We start from the raw sequence: 22000 nt of genomic DNA, 5'->3' as shown, positions 1-22000 counted from the left end.
GACTGGCCAAGCATGTCTCTAAATCTAAACCCTATTGAGAATCTGTGGGGCATCCTCAATCGGAAGGTGAAGGAGCGCAAGGTGTCGAAAATCCCCCAGCTCTGTGATGTTGTGGAAGAAGACTCCAGTGGCAACCTGTGAAGCTCTGGTGAATTCCATGCCCAAGAGAGTTAAGGCAGTGCTGGAAAATAATGGTGGCCACACAAAATATTGACACTTTGGGCTCAATTTAGATATTTCCACTTAGGGGTGTTGAGTTATTTTGAGAGGACAGCAAATTGACACTGTTATACAAGCTGTACACTCACTACTTTACATTGTACAAAAGTATAATTTCTTTAGTATTGTCACATGAAAAGATATAATACAATATTTACAAAAAAGTGAGGGTGTACTCACTTTTGTGAGATACTGTATGTATGTATATATATATATATATATACATTTCTGTACAGGTGTGGGTACTGCATGCAGAAGTATGAATTATTAAAACATCACATTTTGTTTTCATATAAAGCCTATATTAGGTTTACTTGGCTAACAGTGAACTTTTAAACTTGGTAAAAAAAGAAGGACCATATCACGTTTGCCTTTCGTGACCTCTAGTTTTACATAAACAGTAAAATCTATATTCCAAAAGGACCTAAATAAACTGAAAAAGACCTAAGTTCAGAGCTTCACAAATAATGTGGAACATAAAGATTTTTGTTAGGTTTATCAGCTGGTGCATTCCATCTTTAACTGCCCTTTTATCTGACTTTAGGGGTGGAGGTTAAATTACTGCACAAACAATAGTGCATGTTCACAGACACAAGATAAGCACATGCAGAAGAGGGAAGTGTGTTTCAAAGTGCTCATGTAATAGCTATTTTAATTGAAAACCTTACCAGGCTGGCTTTGCTTGTTTAGGATCAGAGGCCAGTCTGTTTTTGTAGGCCACGGTGCTCTAGGGTGCATATACTTTATTAACTGAACATCTCTCATGCTTCTTCTTGTCTACTAATTTATACCCAATCCCATGCTCTTTTATTTTAAATTAAAAAAATATGATTGGCTACCAGGTATGAGTGAATCTGTCTGGGTTTAGTTCAATTTTGTGATTTTTGTTGGAAGTTTAAAGTTCACAAACATTGCAAAAAAACACACTGAAGTCTACTGGGGGAAAATCTTGCAATTGGATTCTGGCCATTTGCGGGGCAAATAAGCAAGCTTTTGTCAAATACAGGGCATGGGAAATCAGGCATCACCATGGGGGACCGATATTATAATAAAAAAATAAATAAATAATCCAGTATCTCTCCCTACATAGAATTAATTGTCAGCTCGACCTAACAACTCCAACACACACTGACATTATGGATGTTGTAAGTCCATCTTTTTATAGAAAAGGGTTGAGTTATTCATTCTGGGAAAAAAAACCCTGGCTCTTCTGTCTCAGCAGACCAGGGGCAAAGGCTATTCTCGTGGCAAACCTGTTAACTTCAAAATTGTAAACTTTGGAAATCTTGGGATTCACCACAAAACCTTTGTAATACTGAACCTGAACCATATCCCTACTGGCTACAGCTATATTTTATTATTGGCAGAATGGTCAGCTTTTTGTGTGACATGTGGTTTTAAAGTTCAAAATTCAAACAACCCCACCATAACACAAAAGTACAGAACTCAACCCAATGGAAATGCAGGCAGCAGAAGATGGCAGTATCTCCTTTTTTTTATAATTCAAGATTTTTTTATTTTTTTTTTAAGAAATGACAAACACACCTGATCATTGCAGATAGGTTATCTTGAATACATACACACTTATGAAAAAGAATTCCGAAGTCCAAAATAGTAAATATAACAGTGTAGTATCTCCTTTTTTTAATCTGTGCATTTAGAGCAATGACTCATACAGCCCCCTTTCTTTCCTGATAGTTAAAGAGAAGTCCTCCTTCCGTGTAGTTGACTATCAATAGCATCCAAAGCAGAACTGTACTTCATAGCAGCTGTGTACAAATTATGCCTTTGAATTACTTCCTCTTTAAAGGAGAAGTAGAACCAAAGCTTTTTTGGCCTACCTTTCCTGTGGGTCACAGAAGTGCACTTCATTTTGCACCCCTGTGATCCAGATTCAGCCGGTGCAGTCTCTGGAAGGATGATTACTTTAATATCGGGATTCACCTAGATGCCTTAGAAGCAGCTGGCTCAGCCTCTCAGTGTGCTGCTGAGAGCCTGAACCAACTGCTCCCCCCCCCACAGCAGGACACAGAGAGAGTTGGAGGGGCAGAGCAAAGAGCCAGTGACTGACAGTCATCGCTCTCTACTCACTGAAGACTGAGAATGGACCAATCAGCTTGTAGGTGAGGTGCAGCATAGTGCAGCGGCAATAACACACACAGTCCAAGTGCAATGCTTTGTTCCTGGTTGCCAGAATATTGTGCCTTCCCAGCCAATATCTCGCTTGTCTCTCCTGTTGCTGTCCGTATCTTCGCTACCATTCGTTATCGACATTTGGCTTGTTCCTCGACTTCGCTTCTGCTTAATCCCAACCTACAACTACTAGTTACCGACCTTGGCTATTCCTTAACTACGCTTCTGCTTGATCCCTACCTGCTATATCTGCTATTGGACCCTGGCTTGCTCACCTCCTGGTAGGGCGATCCTGAGGACTACGACCTGATGCTAACATGCAGCAAAATCCATCTCCACCATCAGGAGCTCTGGTGAACACCTGTTAGTACTTAGTTTCCGCACCTCAGGTGAGCCCACGTCATCTGCTGAGTGACCTGCCTGTGTTCCTATCCTGCAGTTTCCTGTGTGAGCTTCCACTGCTATAGCTACTGGTCTTCGAACCTGACCCCCTATTGTGACAGAATATTCTGACCAAAACATGGAGGCAGCTATAGCATGCATTGTGACTCCTCTGAGGCAGCAATCTGCTGCACTACAAGAATTTGGTGCTACCGACCAAGGAAGAGTTGCTCAACTAGAAGGTATAGTAGAAAGGCTACAGGAGGAGGTTCGTACTCTGCAGAGACAACTACTAGACCAAGGTGATACTAACACACATATGCCCCAGGCTCTGCCATCTAAATTTAACAAAGATCGACATCATTACAGAGGTTTCCTAAATCAGTGTAGTTTACATTTCCAAATGCACTCTGCTGCATTTGCTTTTGAGAAAATGTAGGTAACCTTTATTCTCAAACTTCTGACTGGAGAAGCTTTAGCTTGGCCTCCCCATATATTGAACAGGACAGTCCCAATTTAAATAATCTGCAGACTTTTTGGACTGCGATGAATCAGGTTTTTGATGATCCCAACCACTGGGCTATTGCCGAAGCAAAGCTGCATAGTCTGAGGCAGGGTAAATGCTTTGTCGCTGAGTACATAGCAGAGTTCAGATGTTGAGTCGCAGATACTACTTGGAACCCTGCAGTGCAAAAGAGTCAGTTCCGCCGAGGGCTTTCTGAACAGGTAAAGAATGAGCTTGCTAGAGCTGAGACTCCTAATGATCTTGATTAGTGTTGAGCGAACACGGACTGTATTATTCGTGTTCGTACCGAATAATTGGATTTTTTGTACCCGAACACGGACACGGACACTTTACTGTATGTTCGGGTAAAAATCCGTGTTCGGTCGTTTTATTTCCGGGTTTTGCATGCTTTGGCGCTCTTTTCATGGCGGGCTTTCAACAGCCAATCAACAATCGTTTAACTGGTGTGCCTTAAGCCATCCCAGCCATGCCTGCAAATGTCTCAGTAGCTGTGATTGGCCGTCTGAAGCATGTGACCAAGTCTTTATAAGTTCCAGGCAGCCGCAGCGTCTTCATTCTGCTGCTTAGATCAGGGACAGAGCACACATCAACGTGCTGGCTGCTGATTAGGGAAAGACAGGCAGGAAAAAACCATTTGTGTCCGGATAGAATTGAGGGACAGGTCGGAGTGTTTAGGCAGGGCGAGTTGTAGGCATTTTAGGGATAGAGTCTGCTGAATTATAGGGTCAGTGTCTTCTACAAAGTACAATCGATATTGCTGTGTGGGGGGTGGGGTGACTCTGCACTCAATCCTGATCTACGATCTCTTCTCAATCCTGTTAGGGAGAGGCTGCTGCTGCTGAATTTTAGGGAAACTGTGTTCTACAAACTACAATCGATATTGCTGTGTGGTGTGGGATAGGAGATAGGCAGGTGTCAGTGATCCACATCCATTTTTCTGTGTGTGAGCTGCAGTGAATACAATCTTTTTGGGCTGCAGTGAACACAATCTTTTTGGGGTGCAGTGAACAACGTCCTTTTTGGGGTGCAGTGAACAAAATCTTTTTGGGGTGCAGTGAACAAAATCCTTTTTGGGGTGCAGTGAACAACATCCTTTTTGGGGTGCAGTGAACACAATCTTTTTGGGGTGCAGTGAACAAAATCCTTTGTGGGGTGCAGTGAACACAATCTTTGTGGGGTGCAGTGAACACAATCTTTTTGGGGTGCAGTGAACAACATCCTTTTTGGGGTGCAGTGAACACAATCTTTGTGGGGTGCAGTGAACACAATCTTTTTGGGGTGCAGTGAACAAAATACTTTTTGGGGTGCAGTGAACACAATCTTTGTGGGGTGCAGTGAACACAATCTTTTTGGGGTGGAGTGAACAAAATCCTTTTTGGGGTGCAGTGAACAACATCCTTTTTGGGGTGCAGTGAACAAAATCCTTTTTGGGGTGCAGTGAACACAATCTTTTTGGGGTGCAGTGAACAAAATCCTTTGTGGGGTGCAGTGAACACAATCCTTTTTGGGGTGCAGTGAACAAAATCCTTTTTGGGGTGCAGTGAACACAATCTTTTTGGGGTGCAGTGAACAAAATCCTTTGTGGGGTGCAGTGAACACAATCTTTGTGGGGTACAGTGAACAGAATCTTTGTGGGGTGCAGTGAACACAATCTTTGGGGGGTACAGTGAACACAATCTTTTTGGGGTGCAGTGAACAAAATCCTTTGTGGGGTGCAGTGAACACAATCTTTGGGGGGTACAGTGAACACAATCTTTTTGGGGTGCAGTGAACAAAATCCTTTGTGGGGTGCAGTGAACACAATCTTTGTGGGGTGCAGTGAACACAATCTTTTTGGGGTGCAGTGAACAAAATCCTTTGTGGGGTGCAGTGAACACAATCTTTGTGGGGTACAGGGAACAGAATCTTTGTGGGGTGCAGTGAACACAATCTTTGGGGGGTACAGTGAACACAATCTTTTTGGGGTGCAGTGAACAAAATCCTTTTAGGGTGCAGTGAACACAATCTTTGTGGGGTACAAACAATAGTAATTGGGGCCTAGTGTGGTGGTGTACGTGTGAGATACATACACTTTCTTTTTGATCATATTTTCTATTCCGCTATTCAATTAAAACCTTTGGGGATCAATTAAATTGCGTGATAGTCTGTGTCGGTACGTGTGAGATCCACCTTTCCAAGTTTTTGGGGTTCATCTCATACTTCTGAAGATTTGAGGGTGCTGCCTGTTCCATACTCCTCCTCCTACTGCTCAACCATCCTTTTAGGGGTACAAACAATAGTAATTGGGGCCTAGTGTGATGGTGTACGTGTGAGATACATACACTTTCTTTTTGATCATATTTTCTATTCCGCTATTCAATTAAAACCTTTGGGGATCAATTAAATTGCGTGATAGTCTGTGTCGGTACGCGTGAGATCCACCTTTCCAAGTTTTTGGGGTTCATCTCATACTTCTGAAGATTTGAGGGTGCTGCCTGTTCCATACTCCTCCTCCTACTCCTCAACCATCCTTTTAGGGGTACAAACAATAGTAATTGGGGCCTAGTGTGGTGGTGTACGTGTGAGATACATACACTTTCTTTTTGATCATATTTTCTATTCCGCTATTCAATTAAAACCTTTGGGGATCAATTAAATTGCGTGATAGTCTGTGTCGGTACGTGTGAGATCCACCTTTCCAAGTTTTTGGGGTTCATCTCATACTTCTGAAGATTTGAGGGTGCTGCCTGTTCCATACTCCTCCTCCTACTGCTCAACCATCCTTTTAGGGGTACAAACAATAGTAATTGGGGCCTAGTGTGGTGGTGTACGTGTGAGATACATACACTTTCTTTTTGATCATATTTTCTATTCCGCTATTCAATTAAAACCTTTGGGGATCAATTAAATTGCGTGATAGTCTGTGTCGGTACGTGTGAGATCCACCTTTCCAAGTTTTTGGGGTTCATCTCATACTTCTGAAGATTTGAGGGTGCTGCCTGTTCCACACTCCTCCTCCTACTCCTCAACCATCCTTTTAGGGGTACAAACAATAGTAATTGGGGCCTAGTGTGGTGGTGTACGTGTGAGATACATACACTTTCTTTTTGATCATATTTTCTATTCCGCTATTCAATTAAAACCTTTGGGGATCAATTAAATTGCGTGATAGTCTGTGTCGGTACGTGTGAGATCCACCTTTCCAAGTTTTTGGGGTTCATCTCATACTTCTGAAGATTTGAGGGTGCTGCCTGTTCCATACTCCTCCTCCTACTCCTCAACCATCCTTTTAGGGGTACAAACAATAGTAATTGGGGCCTAGTGTGGTGGTGTACGTGTGAGATACATACACTTTCTTTTTGATCATATTTTCTATTCCGCTATTCAATTAAAACCTTTGGGGATCAATTAAATTGCGTGATAGTCTGTGTCGGTACGTGTGAGATCCACCTTTCCAAGTTTTTGGGGTTCATCTCATACTTCTGAAGATTTGAGGGTGCTGCCTGTTCCATACTCCTCCTCCTACTGCTCAACCATCCTTTTAGGGGTACAAACAATAGTAATTGGGGCCTAGTGTGGTGGTGTACGTGTGAGATACATACACTTTCTTTTTGATCATATTTTCTATTCCGCTATTCAATTAAAACCTTTGGGGATCAATTAAATTGCGTGATAGTCTGTGTCGGTACGTGTGAGATCCACCTTTCCAAGTTTTTGTGGTTCATCTCATACTTCTGAAGATTTGAGGGTGCTGCCTGTTCCATACTCCTCCTCCTACTCCTCAACCATCCTTTTAGGGGTACAAACAATAGTAATTGGGGCCTAGTGTGGTGGTGTACGTGTGAGATACATACACTTTCTTTTTGATCATATTTTCTATTCCGCTATTCAATTAAAACCTTTGGGGATCAATTAAATTGCGTGATAGTCTGTGTCGGTACGTGTGAGATCCACCTTTCCAAGTTTTTGGGGTTCATCTCATACTTCTGAAGATTTGAGGGTGCTGCCTGTTCCATACTCCTCCTCCTACTGCTCAACCATCCTTTTAGGGGTACAAACAATAGTAATTGGGGCCTAGTGTGGTGGTGTACGTGTGAGATACATACACTTTCTTTTTGATCATATTTTCTATTCCGCTATTCAATTAAAACCTTTGGGGATCAATTAAATTGCGTGATAGTCTGTGTCGGTACGTGTGAGATCCACCTTTCCAAGTTTTTGGGGTTCATCTCATACTTCTGAAGATTTGAGGGTGCTGCCTGTTCCATACTCCTCCTCCTACTGCTCAACCATCCTTTTAGGGGTACAAACAATAGTAATTGGGGCCTAGTGTGGTGGTGTACGTGCGAGATACATACACTTTTTTTGATCATATTTCCTATTCCGCTATTCAATAAAAACCTTTGAGGATATTGCGTGATAGTCTGTGTCGGTACGTGTGAGATCCACCTTTCCAAGTTTTTGAGGTTCATCTCATACTTCTGAAGATTTGAGGGTGCTGTCTGTTCCATACTCCTCCTACTCCTCATCCATCCTTTTAGGGGTAGAAACAATAGTAATTGGGGCCTAGTGTGGTTTTGTACGTGCGAGATACATACACTTTTTTGGATCATATTTCCTTTTCCGCTATTCAATAAAAACCTTTCTAGGGCAAGATCTTAAATTACAGAAATATGAGGAGACCGTCAAATAAGGGCCGTGGCCTGGGTCGTGGTGCTGCTGGTAGAGCTCCTGGTGCAAGGAGAGGACATGGTCGATCTGTGCCAGCTACACGCACAAGTGAAACACCTTCCTCAAGTGTGAGTAGGCGACAGAACCTGCATCAGTATTTGGTAGGGCATCATACGCCCCTAGAAGTGATGAGGCCAGAACAAGTGGAGGTGATAGTAGATTGGTTTGCTGCTGACAGTGCCTCCAGTTCCTTCACATTGTCTCCCACCCAGTCTACTGCAGAAAGGTCACAGTTGGCACCTGCAGCCGATGTCCAACCGTCTTTCACCTCACCCCCTTGCAAATCAGGCAAGCAGTCTGAGCCCCAAGCCATACAGCAGTCTCTTCTTCTTTTTGATGACTCTGTCAGCAGGGTTTCCCAGGGCCATCCACCTAGCCCTGCCCCAGAAGTGGAAGAGATTGAGTGCAGCGATGCCCAACCACTTATTTCTCAAGATGAGTACATGCAAGGATCATCGCAGCACGTCTCCGATGATGACGAAACGCAGGTGCCAACTGCTGCGGCGTTCAGCATTGTGGAGACTGACAAGGAGGGCAGGGGTGAAGACTGGGTGGAAGATGATGTGGAGGATGATGAGGTCCTCGACCCCACATGGAATGAACATCATGCAGGTGACCTGAGTAGTTTGGAGGAAGAGGCGGTGGTCGCACAGAGCCACCAGCACAGCAGAAGAGGGAGCAGGGTGCAGAAGTGGAGCGGCCGTGCCCTAGACACTACGCCCGCTACTGCCCAACGCAGCAAGGGAACGAGCGCACCAAAGTCAGCTCAAAGGAGTTCTCTAGCGTGGAAGTTCTTTAGAAAATGTGCTGATGACAGGACACGAGTGGTTTGCACCCTGTGCAATCAGAGCTTGAAGCGAGGCATAAACCTTCTCAACCTGAGCACAACCTGCATGATCAGGCATCTAAGTGCAAAGCACGAGCTGCAGTGGAGTACACACCTTCAAAACCAAGAAACGTCTCTGGCTCATCCTGCTTCCTCTTCTGCTGCAGTCTCGGCCGCTCCAGCCACATCTGTAGTGATACCGGCACCTGCCACCCCGCAAACAGACGATCTGTCAGCAACACCACCACCTGGGTCACCAACAACCATCTCCACAATGTCCCGTGGAAGCGTTCAGCTTTCCATCTCCCAAACACTTGAGAGGAAGAGGAAGTACCCCCCTACCCACCCGCGATCCCTGGCCCTGAATGCCAGCATTTCAAAATTATTGGCCTTTGAAATGCTGTCATTCCGTCTGGTGGAGACGCACAGTTTTAAAAACCTTATGTCGGTGGCTGTCCCACAGTACGTCGTGCCCAGCCGCCACTACTTTTCCAGGCAAGCCATCCCTTCCCTGCACAACCAAGTGGGGGAAAAAATCAGGTGTGCACTGCGCAACGCCATCTGTGCCAAGGTCCACCTAACTACCGATACGTGGACCAGTAAGCACGGTCAGGGGCGTTATATCTCCCTAACGGCACACTGGGTAAATGCAGTGGCGGATGGGCCTGAGGCGGATAGCAATTTGGCGCATGTCCTTCCACCACCGAGGATTGCAGGGCGCTTCAGTTTGCCTCCTGTTCCTAACTCCTCCTACTCCGCTTCCTCATCCTCTACCGCCTCCTCATCCGGACAGCGTAACACCTTCACCACCAACTTCAGCACGGCCAGGGGTAAACGACAACTTGCCTGTTTGGGGGACAAACCACACACCGCGCAGGAGTTGTGGAGGAGCATGGAACAGCAGACAAATGAGTGGTTGCTGCCAGCGAGCCTCAAGCCCGGCCTGGTGGTGTGCGATAACGGACGAAATCTCATAGCAGCTCTGGGCCTTGCCGGTTTGACGCACATCCCTTGCCTGGCGCATGTGCTGAATTTGGTGGTGCAGAGGTTCCTTAAAAACTACCCCGATATGTCAGAGCTGCTGCAGAAAGTGCGGGCCGTTTGTGCGCACTTTCGGCGTTCTCACCCTGCTGCTGCTCGCCTGGCAGCGCTGCAGCGTAACTTCGGCCTTCCCGCTCACCGCCTCATATGTGACGTGCCCACAAGGTGGAACTCCACCTTGCACATGCTGGAAAGACTGTGCGAGCAGCAGCAGGCCATAGTGGAGTTTCAGCTGCAGCACACACGCGTGAGTCGCTCTGCGGAACAGCACCACTTCACCACCAATAACTGGGCCTCCATGCGAGACCTGTGTGCCTTGTTGCGCTGTTTTGAGTACTCCACCAACATGGCCAGTGGCAATGACGCCGTTCTCAGCTTAACTATCCCACTTCTATGCCTCCTTGAAAAAACAATTCGGGCGATGATGGAAGAGGATGTGGCACAGGATGAGGAGGAGGAGGAGGATGAAGAGGTAACATTTCCAAGGCTTTCAGGGCAGTCATTCGCAAGGGGCTCTGAGGGTGGGTTCCTGCACACACAAACGCCAGGGACACAATTGTCCAGCAGGGGCACAGTTCTGGAGGATGAGGAGGATGAGGAGGAGGAGGAGCTGGAGGAGGAGATGGAACCATGTTCACAGCAGGGTGGCACCCAGGCCAGCTCATGGCCATCACTGGTGCGTGGCTGGGGGGATACAGAGGACACGGACGATACACCTCCCACAGAGGACAGCCTTTCGTTGCCTCTGGGCAGCCTGGCACACATGAGCGATTACATGCTGCAGTGTCTCCACAACGACCGCCGAGTTGCCCACATTCTAACTTGTGCTGATTACTGGGTGGCCACGCTGCTGGATCGCCGTTACAAGGACAACGTACCGTCCTTAATTCACTCACTGGAGCAAGATGCGCGAGTACAAGCGCACGCTGGTAGACGCCATGCTGCTGGCATTCCCATCTGACAGCGGGGCCGCAGTGGAAGCACAAGGCAGAGGAGGAGGAGGAGGAGGTCGCCAACGCAACCAGGGCACCGCCAGCACCTCAGAAGGCAGGGTTAGCATGGCCAAAATGTGGAAAAGCTTTGTCAGCACGCCACAACAAACAGCAGCACCAGCAGCTCAGATGGAACGTCTTAGCAGGAGGCAGCATTTTACCAACATGGTGGAGCAGTATGTGTGCACACGCCTACATGTAGTGAATGAGGGGTCTGCCCCCTTCAACTTCTGGGTCTCCAAATTGGGCACATGGCCTGAGCTTGCCCTTTACGCCTTGTAGGTGCTGGCGTGCCCTGCAGCCAGTGTATTATCTGAACGGGTATTTAGCACGGCTGGGGGCGTTATAACAGACAAGCGCAGCCGCCTGTCCAGAGACAATGTCGACAAGCTCACGTTCATTAAAATGAACCAGGCATGGATCCCACGGGACTTTTCCGTACCTTGTGCAGAATAGCAATGGATACCGACCTTACCCACCCATTGTTCCATTTTTGCTCTTTCTCACTCTTTTGGGGTGTACCCTCATTTAAAATTTGTGAAAAGAAGCAGTGTTGGCTACCTCGTCCTCCTCCTCAGGGCCAGATTAACGTAGGGGCTATTGGAGCTGCAGCTCCAGGCCCCTACCTTTTATATAGGCCCCGGGTTGGCCATATTCACTGTTACCGCTCTTCTGTCACTTGTAAACACAGAAGTCTGGCTTCTATGCTCGCTTCCCCAGGCAGCACCCTCAGAACCTCCCCACACAGCGCGAAGGCCGGACAAGGAGGGACAGTTGCCTATGCATGGATGTGTTTATGGGCTTCAGAGACAGCATCCCATGTTGAATTAGGCATGCATGGCTGCACCCTTCCTCCTCTGGGTGCATGGCAAGGCACGGCCCTTAAGGCCCTTCAAAATCCTCAGCACCAAGCCCATGATGCTCTTAATCCGGCCCTGGTCCTCCTCCACCGCCGCTTCCACCTACACCGCCCATAGGTGTGCGCAGCCTATTGCATTAAGGTGTGCACCCCAAAGTTGAAATACACATGCATGTGTTTGCCAGCAGGGAGAGTAATGTATCGGGGCCATGTACCTGTAGGCAAAGAGAAATAGAGCAGAGCAGGTCCGAGGGAGATCTTTCCCATCTCCTCACTGGCAATGCTATGTGCCCTAGGTGATTAGGGTGTGCCCAGGCACACCCGGCACACCCTGTGCGCATGCCTATGTCACCGCCACATCCACCACCACCTCAACCTCCCTCCTACTCCATATGGGCCTCGTCCTTCAGAGATGAAGAAGAACATTGTTTTATTTTTCTGTTTTTTTTTGTTGTTTTAAGTTATTTCCCTATCCACATTTGTTTGCAGAGCACTTGCCATGCTCTTAATTACGTTTTGCTGCCATTTGCAGCACTCTAGCCCTTTCCTTTGGTGTTTTAGAGCCATTTTAGTGCCTTAAAGTTCGGGTCCCCATTGACTTCAATGGGGTTCGGTGTCCGGGAAAAGTTCGGTAAAAGTCCGGGACACGGACCCGGACTTTTTTTTAAAGTTCGGCCGAACCCGTCGAACACGGACATCTAGGTGTCCGCTCAACCCTAATCTTGATGCCTTCATTCAATTATGTATCAGGATTAGGGTTGAGCGGACACCTAGATGTCCGTGTTCGACGGGTTCGGCCGAACTTTAAAAAAAAGTCCGGGTCCGTGTCCCGGACTTTTACCGAACTTTTCCCGGACACCGAACCCCATTGAAGTCAATGGGGACCCGAACTTTAAGGCACTAAAATGGCTCTAAAACACCAAAGGAAAGGGCTAGAGTGCTGCAAATGGCAGCAAAACGTAATTAAGAGCATGGCAAGTGCTCTGCAAACAAATGTGGATAGGGAAATAACTTAAAACAACAAAAAAAAACAGAAAAATAAAACAATGTTCTTCTTCATCTCTGAAGGACGAGGCCCATATGGAGTAGGAGGGAGGTTGAGGTGGTGGTGGATGTGGCGGTGACATAGGCGTGCGCACAGGGTGTGCTGGGTGTGCCTGGGCACACCCTAATCACCTAGGGCACATAGCATTGCCAGTGAGGAGATGGGAAAGATCTCCCTGGGACCTGCTCTGCTCTATTTCTCCTTGCCTACAGGTACATGGCCCCGATACATTACTCTCCCTGCTGGCAAACACATGCATGTGTATTTCAACTTTGGGGTGCACACCTTAATGCAATAGGCTGCGCACACCTATGGGCGGTGTAGGTGGAAGCGGCGGTGGAGGAGGACCAGGGCCGGATTAACAGCATCATGGGCTTGGTGCTGAGGATTTTGAAGGGCCTTAAGGGCCGTGCCTTGCCATGCACCCAGAGGAGGAAGGGTGCAGCCATGCATGCCTAATTCAACATGGGATGCTGTCTCTGAAGCCCATAAACACATCCATGCATCGCCAACTGTCCCTCCTTGTCCGGCCTTCACGCTGTGTGGGGAGGTTCTGAGGGTGCTGCCTGGGGAAGCGAGCATAGAAGCCAGACTTCTGTGTTTACAAGTGACAGAAGAGCGGTAACAGTGAATATGGCCAACCCGGGGCCTATATAAAAGGTAGGGGCCTGGAGCTGCAGCTCCAATAGCCCCTACATTAATCTGGCCCTGAGGAGGAGGACGAGGTAGCCAACACTGCTTCTTTTCAAAAATTTTAAATGAGGGTACACCCCAAAAGAGTGAGAAAGAGCAAAAATGGAACAATGGGTGGGTAAGGTCGGTATCCATTGCTATTCTGCATAAGGTACGGAAAAGTCCCGTGGGATCCATGCCTGGTTCATTTTAATGAACGTGAGCTTGTCCACATTGTCTCTGGACAGGCGGCTGCGCTTGTCTGTTATAACGCCCCCAGCCGTGCTAAATACCCGTTCAGATAATACACTGGCTGCAGGGCACGCCAGCACCTCCAAGGCGTAAAGGGCAAGCTCAGGCCATGTGCCCAATTTGGAGACCCAGAAGTTGAAGGGGGCAGACCCGTCATTCACTACATGTAGGCGTGTGCACACATACTGCTCCACCATGTTGGTAAAATGCTGCCTCCTGCTAAGACGTTCCATCTGAGCTGCTGGTGCTGCTGTTTGTTGTGGCGTGCTGACAAAGCTTTTCCACATTTCGGCCATGCTAACCCTGCCTTCTGAGGTGCTGGCGGTGCCCTGGTTGCGTTGGCGACCTCCTCCTCCTCCTCCTCTGCCTTGTGCTTCCACTGTGGCCCCGCTGTCAGATGGGAATGCCAGCAGCATGGCGTCTACCAGCGTGCGCTTGTACTCGCGCATCTTGCGATCGCGCTCCAGTGAGTGAATTAAGGACGGTACGTTGTCCTTGTAACGGGGATCCAGCAGCGTGGCCACCCAGTAATCAGCACAAGTTAGAATGTGGGCAACTCGGCGGTCGTTGTGGAGACACTGCAGCATGTAATCGCTCATGTGTGCCAGGCTGCCCAGAGGCGACGAAAGGCTGTCCTCTGTGGGAGGTGTATCGTCCGTGTCCTCTGTTTCCCCCCAGCCACGCACCAGTGATGGCCATGAGCTGGCCTGGGTGCCACCCTGCTGTGAACATGGTTCCATCTCCTCCTCCAGCTCCTCCTCCTCCTCATCCTCCTCATCCTCCAGAACTGTGCCCCTGCTGGACAATTGTGTCCCTGGCGTTTGTGTGTGCAGGAACCCACCCTCGGAGCCCCTTGCGAATGACTGCCCTGAAAGCCTTTGAAATGTTACCTCTTCATCCTCCTCCTCCTCCTCCTCATCCTGTGCCACATCCTCTTCCATCATCGCCCAAATTGTTTTTTCAAGGAGGCATAGAAGTGGGATAGTTAAGCTGAGAATGGCGTCATTGCCACTGGCCATGTTGGTGGAGTACCCAAAACAGCGCAACAAGGCACAATATATGCAAATGTCAAATATGCAAACTATGCCGCAATTTAATGTTTTTTACACCAAAAGGGTGTGTATTGAATAGCGGAATAGGATAAAAAACTGTGTATCTCACACGTACAAACACAGACTAGGCCCGATTAAATTTTTTCCTACCCTAAAGGGAGGATGAGGAAGAGGAGTATGGAACATGCAGCACCCTTAAATCTTCAGAAGTATGAGATGAACCCCAAAAACTTGGAAAGGTGGATCTCTCTCACACGTACCAACACAGACTATCCCCCAATTTAACTGATCCCCAAAGGTTTTTGATTAAATAGCGGAATAGAAAATATGATCCAAAAAAAGTGTATGTATATCACACGTACACAACCACACTAGGCCCCAATTACTATTGTTTGTACCCCTAAAAGGCTAGATGAGGAGTAGGGGGGGTATGGAACAGGCAGCACCCTCAAACCTTCAGAAGTATGAGATGAACCCCAACAACTTGGAAAGGTGGATCTCTCTCACACGTACCAACACAGACTATCCCCCAATTTAACTGATCCCCAAAGGTTTTTGATTAAATAGCGGAATAGAAAATATGATCCAAAAAAAGTGTATGTATATCACACGTACACAACCACACTAGGCCCCAATTACTATTGTTTGTACCCCTAAAAGGCTAGATGAGGAGTAGGGGGGGTATGGAACAGGCAGCACCCTCAAACCTTCAGAAGTATGAGATGAACCCCAACAACTTGGAAAGGTGGATCTCTCTCACACGTACCAACACAGACTATCCCCCAATTTAACTGATCCCCAAAGGTTTTTGATTAAATAGCGGAATAGAAAATATGATCCAAAAAAAGTGTATGTATATCACACGTACACAACCACACTGGGCCCCAATTACTATTGTTTGTACCCCTAAAAGGCTAGATGAGGAGTAGGGGGAGTATGGAACAGGCAGCACCCTCAAACCTTCAGAAGTATGAGATGAACCCCAACAACTTGGAAAGGTGGATCTCTCTCACACGTACCAACACAGACTATCCCCCAATTTAACTGATCCCCAAAGGTTTTTGATTAAATAGCGGAATAGAAAATATGATCCAAAAAAAGTGTATGTATATCACACGTACACAACCACACTAGGCCCCAATTACTATTGTTTGTACCCCTAAAAGGCTAGATGAGGAGTAGGGGGGGTATGGAACAGGCAGCACCCTCAAACCTTCAGAAGTATGAGATGAACCCCAACAACTTGGAAAGGTGGATCTCTCTCACACGTACCAACACAGACTATCCCCCAATTTAACTGATCCCCAAAGGTTTTTGATTAAATAGCGGAATAGAAAATATGATCCAAAAAAAGTGTATGTATATCACACGTACACAACCACACTAGGCCCCAATTACTATTGTTTGTACCCCTAAAAGGCTAGGAGTAGGGGGAGTATGGAACAGGCAGCACCCTCAAACCTTCAGAAGTATGAGATGAACCCCAACAACTTGGAAAGGTGGATCTCTCTCACACGTACCAACACAGACTATCCCCCAATTTAACTGATCCCCAAAGGTTTTTGATTAAATAGCGGAATAGAAAATATGATCCAAAAAAAGTGTATGTATATCACACGTACACAACCACACTAGGCCCCAATTACTATTGTTTGTACCCCTAAAAGGCTAGATGAGGAGTAGGGGGAGTATGGAACAGGCAGCACCCTCAAACCTTCAGAAGTATGAGATGAACCCCAACAACTTGGAAAGGTGGATCTCTCTCACACGTACCAACACAGACTATCCCCCAATTTAACTGATCCCCAAAGGTTTTTGATTAAATAGCGGAATAGAAAATATGATCCAAAAAAAGTGTATGTATATCACACGTACACAACCACACTAGGCCCCAATTACTATTGTTTGTACCCCTAAAAGGCTAGGAGTAGGGGGAGTATGGAACAGGCAGCACCCTCAAACCTTCAGAAGTATGAGATGAACCCCAACAACTTGGAAAGGTGGATCTCTCTCACACATACCAACACAGACTATCCCCCAATTTAACTGATCCCCAAAGGTTTTTGATTAAATAGTGGAATAGAAAATATGATCCAAAAAAAGTGTATGTATATCACACGTACACAACCACACTAGGCCCCAATTACTATTGTTTGTACCCCTAAAAGGCTAGATGAGGAGTAGGGGGGTATGGAACAGGCAGCACCCTCAAACCTTCAGAAGTATGAGATGAACCCCAACAACTTGGAAAGGTGGATCTCTCTCACACGTACCAACACAGACTATCCCCCAATTTAACTGATCCCCAAAGGTTTTTGATTAAATAGCGGAATAGAAAATATGATCCAGAGAAGCGAGAGACAATACCACAAAAGCTCTCAACATCCATCATTGGCTAACCACAAAACAAACCCCCGGGTTTTTTCTCTCTCTGGATGCTGAGAAGGCGTTCGACAGGGTGGCCTGGGACTACCTTTTGAAGACCCTGGAATCTATTGGGTTCCGAGCTCGGATGCTTTCCAACATCCAGGCTCTCTATACAGACCAGTTTGCCAGGGTCAGGGTCAATGGCCACCTGTCGGACGCCTTCCGCTTAACTAACGGCACGAGACAGGGATGCCCACTATCCCCCATCCTTTTTGTGTTATCCCTTGAACCCCTCTTAAACATGCTCCGCCAGAATCCCAATATTCGTGGCATACAGATGGGCAATTCCATCCATAAAGTTGCTGCGTTCGCGGACGACATGCTCTTATTTCTGTCGCAACCGCACATATCTATCCCAAATTTAATGAAAGACTTGGAATATTTTGGTTCCCTATCCAACCTTAAAATCAATCACTCAAAATCGATGGCCCTCAACGTCTCCCTTCCTTCCCCTGAAGTGGAAAGATGTAAATCCAATTTCCCTTTTTTATGGGCTAATTCATCACTCTCATACCTGGGTATTCATATCCCAAGAGATCTGTCACATCTCTTCTCCACCAATTACCAACCCCTCCTCTCAGCAATTGGAACAGATCTGAAATCATGGAGGAATATCCAGGTCTCGTGGTTTGGAAGAGCAGCTATTCTTAAAATGTCCATCCTCCCCAAACTTCTGTATCTGTTTCAAACAATCCCTATACACATTCCCTCTGCCTTCTTTTCCTCTCTTCGCAATATGTGGCGCACATTCATCTGGCAGGATAAACCTCCCAGGATTAAATTCTCCCGTCTTACAGCCCCCAAACACAGAGGTGGACTCAACCTGCCGGATGTGGCAAGCTACTACAAAGCTTGTCTACTTAGCAGAATAGTTGATTGGTCCCTTCATTCCAATCAAAAGGAGGTAGTAAAGATAGAAAATCACTGGACGAACACCCCTCTCCATCTTCTCCCATGGCTTCCCCTATCTGATATAGCGCAATCCCTCAGAACACATCCTCTCATTGGACCTCCGCTTATCACTCACGATGCCTGGCGCAAGAAAATGAAAATAGACCCTAAATGTGGTCCCCTGACTTCTCTTAGGCATAATCCAGCATTCCCTCCAGGGATGTCTTGTAGCTTCTTGCGCTCCCTTTGGCCACATCAGGAAGTTTTCGCTAAACATTTTTTTAAAAAAGGAGTAATCCTTTCGTGGGAAAACCTTAATTCCTCACTACACCCACCAGGCATTCCGTTATGGACATTCTTTCAATTACGCCATTTCCTCTCATCTAGGGGCACCCCGGCAGCGTGGTCTAGGACCCTAACACCGTTAGAATCCATTTGTGAACGCTCTCAACCTCAAAGACATATAATCTCAGAATTATATGGTCACATACTTGAGGCTCCATCGGCATCATCTGCCACATTTGCTCTTTCTTGGTCAAAAGACTTGCAACTGTCCCTCTCCGAAAAAGATTGGGAAGCTATTTGCCGCGCGCCCCATCGCTCCTCGATCAATGTCACCGTCCAAGAAAACGGATATAAGATCCTTTCCCGATGGTATAGAACACCAGACAAAATACATAGATTCGCCCCGGCAGCTGACGACACTTGCTGGAGATGCTTGACATCCCCGGGTACCATGCTACACATATGGTGGTCATGCTCGGTAATCCAACCCTTCTGGAAGGAAGTCCATGACACCATTAAAAAGGTCACATCAAGTGAGATTCCCTTCACCCCTGAAAAATTCCTTTTGAACTACTCTCCTAGAACACCTAATTCCTCACAAACTGTACTTGCTCGTCACATGATGAACTCTGCTAAACTTTGTGTACCATGCCATTGGCGTTCAACAACGATCCCCTCACTCGCAGAGTGGTTCCGCAGACTGAATAGAACTGAAGAAATAGAGGAACTGATAGCCATCTCAAGAGACGACATCTCCAAGTTCTCTGCGGAATGGCTTGACTGGCTCCGGTACAAGGAGACAGATGAATACAAATCCATCATGCGTGTTCCATGACCTGATTCCGTGGGTTGTGGTGCGATAGTATTACATTTGAGTCGGGTTCTCCAGAATGACTTGAAACGGAGAAGTCGAGCTCAAATCTCCATTATACTCAATCCCTTCGGACCCCCCCAATACTCCTTTTCACCCCCCTCCCCCCCCCCTTTTTTTTTTTTTCTCTTCTCTTCCTCTTCTTCTTCTCTCTCTCTTTCTTCCTTTCAAGCTATTCCCCCGCACTCCCAATGATTTTCGTTACCAAGAAAACCTGCATCCCCATTACAGACACCCGAAAGAAGCACATTTCCTTCTCTTTTTGTTCACTATAACTCTCTTGCCGAATATAGTGCTCTAATCACATGCCAATGTTATGCCTCCATATGTCTGTCAATACGCAATTTCATAAGCTATCACACTTGTTAATTCTTGATATTATGTGGGTTCATTGACTTTCGATGTACTTGACTGTATTCATTTATTGTTTTGTCTTGCTTTCAACCAAATAAAATAAAAATTTGTTTATGGAAAAAAAAAAAAGAAAATATGATCCAAAAAAAGTGTATGTATATCACACGTACACAACCACACTGGGCCCCAATTACTATTGTTTGTACCCCTAAAAGGCTAGATGAGGAGTAGGGGGAGTATGGAACAGGCAGCACCCTCAAACCTTCAGAAGTATGAGATGAACCCCAACAACTTGGAAAGGTGGATCTCTCTCACACGTACCAACACAGACTATCCCCCAATTTAACTGATCCCCAAAGGTTTTTGATTAAATAGCGGAATAGAAAATATGATCCAAAAAAAGTGTATGTATATCACACGTACACAACCACACTAGGCCCCAATTACTATTGTTTGTACCCCTAAAAGGCTAGATGAGGAGTAGGGGGGGTATGGAACAGGCAGCACCCTCAAACCTTCAGAAGTATGAGATGAACCCCAACAACTTGGAAAGGTGGATCTCTCTCACACGTACCAACACAGACTATCCCCCAATTTAACTGATCCCCAAAGGTTTTTGATTAAATAGCGGAATAGAAAATATGATCCAAAAAAAGTGTATGTATATCACACGTACACAACCACACTAGGCCCCAATTACTATTGTTTGTACCCCTAAAAGGCTAGGAGTAGGGGGAGTATGGAACAGGCAGCACCCTCAAACCTTCAGAAGTATGAGATGAACCCCAACAACTTGGAAAGGTGGATCTCTCTCACACGTACCAACACAGACTATCCCCCAATTTAACTGATCCCCAAAGGTTTTTGATTAAATAGCGGAATAGAAAATATGATCCAAAAAAAGTGTATGTATATCACACGTACACAACCACACTAGGCCCCAATTACTATTGTTTGTACCCCTAAAAGGCTAGGAGTAGGGGGAGTATGGAACAGGCAGCACCCTCAAACCTTCAGAAGTATGAGATGAACCCCAACAACTTGGAAAGGTGGATCTCTCTCACACGTACCAACACAGACTATCCCCCAATTTAACTGATCCCCAAAGGTTTTTGATTAAATAGCGGAATAGAAAATATGATCCAAAAAAAGTGTATGTATATCACACGTACACAACCACACTAGGCCCCAATTACTATTGTTTGTACCCCTAAAAGGCTAGATGAGGAGTAGGGGGAGTATGGAACAGGCAGCACCCTCAAATCTTCAGAAGTATGAGATTGTGTTCACTGTACCCCACAAAGATTGAGTTCACTGCACCCCACAATGATTGTGTTCACTGCACCCCACAAAGATTGTGTTCACTGCACCTCACAAAGATTGTGTTCACTGTACCCCCCAAAGATTGTGTTCACTGCACCCCACAAAGATTCTGTTCACTGTACCCCACAAAGATTGTGTTCACTGCACCCTAAAAGGATGTTGTTCACTGCACCCCACAAAGATTGTGTTCACTGCACCCTAAAAGGATGTTGTTCACTGCACCCCAAAAAGATTGTGTTCACTGTACCCCCCCAAAGATTGTGTTCACTGCACCCCACAAAGATTGTGTTCACTGCACCCCAAAAAGATTGTGTTCACTGTACCCCCCAAAGATTGTGTTCACTGCACCCCAAAAAGATTGTGTTCACTGTACCCCCCAAAGATTGTGTTCACTGCACCCCACAAAGATTCTGTTCACTGTACCCCACAAAGATTGTGTTCACTGCACCCCAAAAAGATTGTGTTCACTGTACCCCCCCAAAGATTGTGTTCACTGCACCCCACAAAGATTCTGTTCACTGCACCCCACAAAGGATTTTGTTCACTGCACCCCAAAAAGATTGTGTTCACTGCACCCCAAAAAGGATTTTGATCACTGCACCCCAAAAAGGATGTTGTTCACTGCACCCCAAAAATGATTTTGTTCACTCCACCCCAAAAAGATTGTGTTCACTGCACCCCACAAAGATTGTGTTCACTGCACCCCAAAAAGATTGTGTTCACTGTACCCCCCAAAGATTGTGTTCACTGCACCCCACAAAGATTCTGTTCACTGTACCCCACAAAGATTGTGTTCACTGCACCCCAAAAAGATTGTGTTCACTGCACCCCAAAAAGGATGTTGTTCACTGCACCCCAAAAAGGATGTTGTTCACTCCACCCCAAAAAGATTGTGTTCACTGCACCCCACAAAGATTGTGTTCACTGCACCCCAAAAAGATTGTGTTCACTGCACCCCAAAAATGATTTTGTTCACTGCACCCCAAAAAGGATGTTGTTCACTCCACCCCAAAAAGATTGTGTTCACTGCACCCCAAAAAGATTGTGTTCACTGCACCCCACAAAGGATTTTGTTCACTGCACCCCAAAAAGATTGTGTTCACTGCACCCCAAAAAGGATGTTGTTCACTGCACCCCAAAA

Source organism: Pelophylax lessonae (genome assembly GCF_965119305.1).
Source record: "Pelophylax lessonae genome assembly, chromosome: 3".
NCBI lineage: Eukaryota > Metazoa > Chordata > Amphibia > Anura > Ranidae > Pelophylax > Pelophylax lessonae.
This window is presented reverse-complemented; position numbering follows the sequence as displayed.